Raw genomic sequence first — 7,039 nt, forward strand, 5'->3', positions numbered from 1 at the left:
CTCTCCTATCTCTTCTCTAGTGGACAGAATAATGACATCATTTTCTAGGGACAACATGCCCCCGCTGCTCTGTGGCGTGCAGCACGCACATCCACTAGAAAACACTACAAAAAGATCCTTAACAGTCAAATCCAATTCGAAGCGCCGCTATGCTGCACAGCTCCAACTTATACTGCCGGGTCAATTTATTTCCAGTCAGGCAGAAGAAAGGTAGTATACGCTTGTGAGCTGGAGTGGGTGCTAAATATTAAATATTTTAACAACAGCTCAGTGACAACAACAAAGAGAACGAGCAGGCAGGAAATGCAGCAGGGCTTGGTGCTTGACGCTGTGGGAGCAGCAGTGAGGGTTGACAGGTTGGTGCCAGTGGTACGTGAGGAAGGGTCTGAAAACCAGCACAAAAACACAAATCCGATAGTGTAATCCCCCCTGTTTACCTATCATGCAACCAGAGTATGCCCCGGGTGTCCTAGGAAGTTCAACTGGGCTGGAAATTTGACCCTTACACACACTTGTGTAGATCACACATGTCTCTGTATCTTCACAGTAACCCAAAGAGACCAGCTTGTACCACTTTCAATGTCAAGGAAAGAAAGGAACCATATTTTTCTTTAGCATTGATCTCCTGGATGTGTTTTCCAACCCATGTATTGTTGGTGATTTGAAGTCTCAAAGCACAGTTATTACTTTACACACCAGTGATGGCAAGCTGCAGCATGATTCTCTGTGCATGCCATACAACAGGAATAAGTCTGTCTCTGAACAGTGCTGACAGACAGATATATTATGCAGGATATTATGTAATATCACGCTGTCCTTAACATTTATGAACTGTTACATTTGGGTTATTTCCAGGCTGGGAACAAATGACATCATGCTGGGGAACATTTCCATATAAAACTGAAACTCCATTGACAAGTAAGTAATGACTTCACAGTTGGAGTTTATCAGCCAAGTTTGCTGGCCTAGAGTCACAACTTGCTCCAAAAAGAATTGCTGTCACTCTCTGTCTGTCTTGCTCCATCACCCACTCCCCACATACACACACATGCCGGCTTGAGGCACACATCAGCGCACTAGTAAACAAAGAGTTTTGCTATTGGCCCCATCGGAAACCACACCGTCCCCGGCGTTCTGCCGGTGAAATGTTCCTCGATGCAAAGAAACACGTTCAACCCCGACGCAGAACTAGAGACGACGAAGAGTTTACGCACAACCATAAAACGGCTTTAAGGAGGCACTGACAAACTGCCTGCAGATATGACCTGTTGTGTTGTTTAGGTTTGCGGACTTTTTGTTCATTACACACTATCTAGTGATCTGTCCTCATGTAACTTATCACGTTCAACTACACACTGTAGTCCTGGATTATTCAGGGACTACTTGTTGGATTTTGATCTGTTTTTGTCCTAAATCTTTATCTACTCAAGACCACCTCTATCCGATGCCCAATTGGATACATGACTGTGTTCAAACTAGTCAAACTGAGAAAAGGAGTTTGTGTCTATGCTTACTGTAGTGGACGCCTAGCAATACAAAAATATACTTTAAAATCGAAATTCAACACACCTGTAAAAACCAAGTTGCCTCTTAATAAACTGAAACAACTGTACAGGAAAAAGGATAAGGGGAAGTTTTTTTTAACTGCCTTTACTCTAAAACAAATCAGACACTTTTCTGTTGAATTAACACATTAAGATAATTCAGTCCAAGCCTAACGCAGCAATCGATTCACTCAGAGCCAAGAGCCTGGGGTCGATTTTAAAATGCTGATCAGCTTTGTGTTCAAATTAAGATGTACAGTGGAAATAAGTCAGGAGGGAGACAGAGAGAGACAGGGAAGGTGTGCGTGTGTGTGTGTGTGTGTGTGTGTGTGTGTGTGTGTGTGTGTGTGTGTGTGTGTGTGTGTGTGCGCGTGTGTGTGTGTGTGTGTGATTGTGTGAAAGAGACAGAGACAAGGAGACAGCTCCCAGCAGAACTCTAAAACAACAGCGTGTCTTGCTGACGGATGATACTCAGAGGCCGGCTGGCCAGCCATGCGAACAACCCATTCCCTCCTGAACAACCCGTCACAGAACAGGATCCGCATCAGCAGTGCACAAGAGGAGAAGAGAGAAAAGAGAGATGGGAAAAGAGGGGAAGGTCAGAAGAGGAGAGAGAAAAGGGTACAAGAGAAGTAGGTGAGAAGGGAGGAGATGGAACCATGAGGGAAAGACGTAGATCATGAGGGGAGAAATACGAGAGGTAGGGAGGCCTAGTGAATCAAAGAGGAGGCCAGGGAGATTTCAAACGGGCAGTTAAGCTGAGTTTCTCAATTATTTATTTGGAAATCAATACAACCCCCATGCAGCAGCAGTGAGGGAGGTTAAAGAAAAAACGATGATGATAGAATTTCAACTGATTTCATTTTTAATTTGTGATCAATTATTTAGTTCTGGATGCTTGTGATTTCCAAGCAGCCTTAACTGGACTTTCTGGGCCACAGTTGTTTTGTTTTTGAGGAAAGGGCATGCATGAGTTTGTACTCCTTATAAAGGAGAATAGTAAGGGAAAGAGATGAATAAACACACGCATCTTACTTCGCTTGTCTCTGAATTGAGCAAACGAAACCTATGTCTATTTCTCACATAACGCAACTTTTATGACCACAGTAATCATGACTAAATAATCTTTCTAACTTTCTTTAAATGATCTAAATACTGCTACAGCATTACGTTTTACTTATGAAAAACATTTTAACGTGTATGGCTAACTCTACATAGTAACAGACACAGTGATAATGGCATACAGTATATGAATGTAACAGTGACTAGCCTAAATGTTTAGACTTGCTTTGCCGGACCTTCCTCCGGCAATAGTAAAATCGTAGTAGCAGTAAATCGTGCTCTGGTGTATTGGCTTTTTTTTTAACCAATCACAATTTTTATCTTGCTAAGCGCCGCCTCACGGAGCCACCAGGCCTCTCCAAAATAGCCTCGAAAAGAAACTTGTTTTGGTGGAACATTGCAGTGTACATTCAAAAGTTGCTTTGGTTGTGCAACAGAAAACTCAGATTTGACAGATAGTCTAGCTAGCTGTCTGGATTTACCCTGCAGAGATCTGAAGAGCAGTCAACCATAGTCCTCAGAAATCTACCAGAGTTTAAAATGCCTACACAAAGAAAGAGGAAGGTAACGGACATACGGGCAAAAAGACCGTGATCTGGCAGAATTTCCAGCAGCAGCTGAGCATTCCTGGAAGTGGAACGTCGTATAGAATACACAGAGTCTAAACACTCGGACTCAGTCGGGAACACGAAGACTCCTGCAGCTAGCTTAAATACCAACAGTTTACAACACTTTTCCCTAAAGGTATCTACATAAGAGTGTTGTGACACAATCATGACACATGAACCCAAACCCTAACCATAACTTGTCATGAAAAAACCAAATGACACTCACTAAAAGAAGTGTTATGTCGTGAACATTTATGACTTGTTAACAATGTTTATGACAGTGTCATGTCACTATTATGTAGATACCTTAAAGTAAAGTGTAACCCATTTTTGTCTCACTGGCTGCATGTTCAAAACAATGACCACTACTAATACATATTTACAACAGAAATTGAATTGCATGTCCTGAGAATACAACAATAATTGAGACAAGACTGACATTAGCTTTTCTCCAAATGTATCATTTTTGTCTGAGAATACATAATTATTATTTGTCACACATGTGGCCTGGGTGGTCAGACTGTCCTCATTTCTGTTTAATTAAAAAGTTAAAGCTAGGCTGAGAATTAACAGACAAAACCACATGTGTTGTGTGAGGAATGTGTTCTTAAATGACCTGCCTGGATTAAGGAGAGGGTTGTAAAAAAAGAAAATGGTTGTAAAAAGTAACATTAAAAATAAGTCATGTACTTACCTTCCAGAGTGCACTCTTCCTCTCATTTATAATGTGTAGCTGTTAAGTTGTAAGGCTTGGAAAGCTGCTGACTGGTATAACAAGAAAGATTACACATGACGTGAGGGCAATAGCCTTTTGTTTGTGATCAGATATGAGATCAACCCATTAAACCCCCTGACTCATCAGGTCCCCGCAGCTTCCTCTATTCCATTATGTGTTGTGGTCAGAGGGATCGAGGGATAGATCTCTTAAATGTCATAAAGACTGATGGCGGGTGTGTTAAAGTGTGGTGACATTACTGCCTCTACTCTCCCTCTTTTTAGTCAGGCTTGTCTGCCTTCCGCACTGACATTTCGCCGGCCGTGTTGACGTGGGACTTGCCGGCCAAAATGCCACTCCAAGATTTATAGCTTTGAACGCTGGCTGGTGGAGCAGAGAGAAGGTGTGTGCAACCAGGTAGACAGAGGTAGTGAACTAATGAATTTGAGCATTCGTTGGTTCTCCAGCTTCTCCCTTTCTTTTTTTTAACTTTCATTTCCTCCTCCTCCTTCCCACTTTCATCTCCTCTGTACTGTAGAATTCTCCTCCCCTCCACTCTGGCTTCTTTGTCTTTTCAAAAAAATCGATTTTCTCCTCATCTCCTCTTTTATGTACATGTTTTAATGGGAGAGAACATTTGCATTTTATGTTTATCTTTTCCCATAAATTGTTTTTAATAGATTTTTTATGCTTTCACATTTTTTCATATGAAAAGTCAACATTAAAATCCCAGAGGATAAAAACACAATCAAATCTGAAGGCTTATTTTCCATCGCCGTCTCACTTGTCTTCTATTGTCTGCTTTTTCTTTTGAACTGACTATTTTCTTACTTTTCAGATTGTCTTCTCCATCTTTTCAAGAGCTATTCTCTCCATGACCAGATGGCCAAAATTGTCCTTGCAGTAATACTGTAGTTTTGGTAATAGTCTCATTGTAAGTAATTAAAGTTGTGATGTTAGCCGCTTGATTGTGTTTTTGCCTCCAAAGTTGCCTTCCAGCCAGCTAACCCTAACCATAACCAATGCCGCGCTGCCTGAAAGGAGACATTGGGGGCAAAAAACACCAAACACCACGTTAGGCCTGTTCATTCCCTGAAGAGAAACACAAACCATATGACAGGAAAATCTAAAGCCTACGCTTGCAGTGCAACTTTTCTTCTGCTTTACACACCATTTTCCCCCTCATTAAAAGAGCCTTGTAACATTCCTGGTTGGCAAAATGAGATTCAATGAAAAGAGAACAGTCAGAGGGGGGAAATGTTTCTAAATGCAGGGTAGAAGAGTAAGAAACATGCACATAACAGTGCAACTATTTCAATGGTTCAATGTCATGGACGTGTACCATATACAGTAACTCTGCATGGTGATTTCCTGGAAGACATCCAGTCACATCTCAAGGGCATTGTTATTCCTTTCTTTATGGGTTGCATTAAAAACGTCCTTTCTCTCCCGCTGCACCCCAGTACACGGTGTGCGACCCACATAAAACAGTCAAAAGGCCGCCCAGCCTATGTGCTTACTGTTTGTACACACATCATATGTCACACTGCACTTGAGTGTCATTATCGTATGGTGGGGACATCAACTTCCTCCGCGGGAGCAGTTCTGCTGTATAATGTGCGGGATGCATCATCCCTCAGCCGCAGCACCAAACTCCAACCACCATCATCTCTCAGTGTGAAGGAGTGATCTGTCATGCTGGCAAGGTGGCACGCTGAGTCCCCCCAAAACATGCACTGTGAATGGTTTCTCTTTATGTAATGAACCACAGCTCACTGACGCCATTTGTGACTGCTTGCGCTGACTATATTTATCATGTAACATCATTGTATTTCCACATTCCTTTTTCCAAGATGCACGTTTTTAGGAGCTGAGACTCAGCCTTGGTGTAACACGGATGAAAATGCATTTCTGACACGTATAAATGAGACTTGGAACGATTTTATGAGCGGAGTGGGTCACACGGACTACATGCAATCCTACAATATCTAAAAACCTGGAAACAATTACAGAAAATGGAAACACAAGGTTTTCAAGAGACATCATTGTATTGTACTGTGAAGAGAGATTTTTCCCCACAGCTGCAACCACGCTGTGCACCGCTGCAGCATGAATGCACACACTAATCACATGCTAAATGAGAGTATTGGCTACAATTCATTCTCTATAGGTGTAGAATATTACTTTCTATCTTTATTTCTGAGTTGCACCTGTTACCACATCCCACATTGATGTAAACATAAAACATGAGCTCGCAGATTGGTTTGGTTCCCAGGCTTATATGACACACTAATAAAATACAATGCAGTATTAATATTCAACTACCTAAATGTATATAAAACAGGAAATAATTGCTAATCTGCTCTAAAATGCTATTTCTATGTATCAACAACGTTTTAATGTTATGTAAAACATATCAAAGGGGGCATTTCTCTGCAGCATGAGAACTTTTTATACTTTATGTAGGCTACATTTTACTGAAAACACTTTCAAGTAAAGTAAAACACCACCTAAACAATAATTCCATTTTTTCCGTGGCCTAGGAAAAGTCAATCAATATTTGTGAACAAGCCAGAAACTTCAACTTGTGATGACATCAAGTATAAAGTCTGGAGCTGCGTTTGAGACAATGAAGGGGAGACGGATTTTGTTTGTTGTGTTTTTTATACCCCAGTGAGCTTTATTCTGTTCTATAGTGTTCTCAGTTCGGAAACTGAAAATGTGTCCATATACTCAGAACATTCCCCTGGATGCTCTCAGTGTCATTTATAATATGTATGGCAAACTTGTAATGGATCATTTTTTGTATTGTTGCACTGGTACTTTTTTGTTAATGTACTTCTTCCACCACTGCTGTTTTCAGTCAATATGTGGAATGGAGTTCCGACACATTTTAAGTTTCTGAAGGTTATGATAAGACTTCATTTTAATGTTGGAATACCTGAATTATCCAATTTAAAGTAGTTCCCATTCACATCTCCTTTTTCTTATATGCTCCATTACCAGGTCATCTTTTGTCCTTGGTCCAACTCAGCACAGCCCACTGCAGAAGGCTTGTAAGTAAGACAGACCAGCATCATATCTGCTTCAATCCCTGTGTGGTTTCTTCC

This window comes from Etheostoma cragini, chromosome 2 (assembly GCF_013103735.1).
Source record: "Etheostoma cragini isolate CJK2018 chromosome 2, CSU_Ecrag_1.0, whole genome shotgun sequence".
Lineage (NCBI taxonomy): Eukaryota > Metazoa > Chordata > Actinopteri > Perciformes > Percidae > Etheostoma > Etheostoma cragini.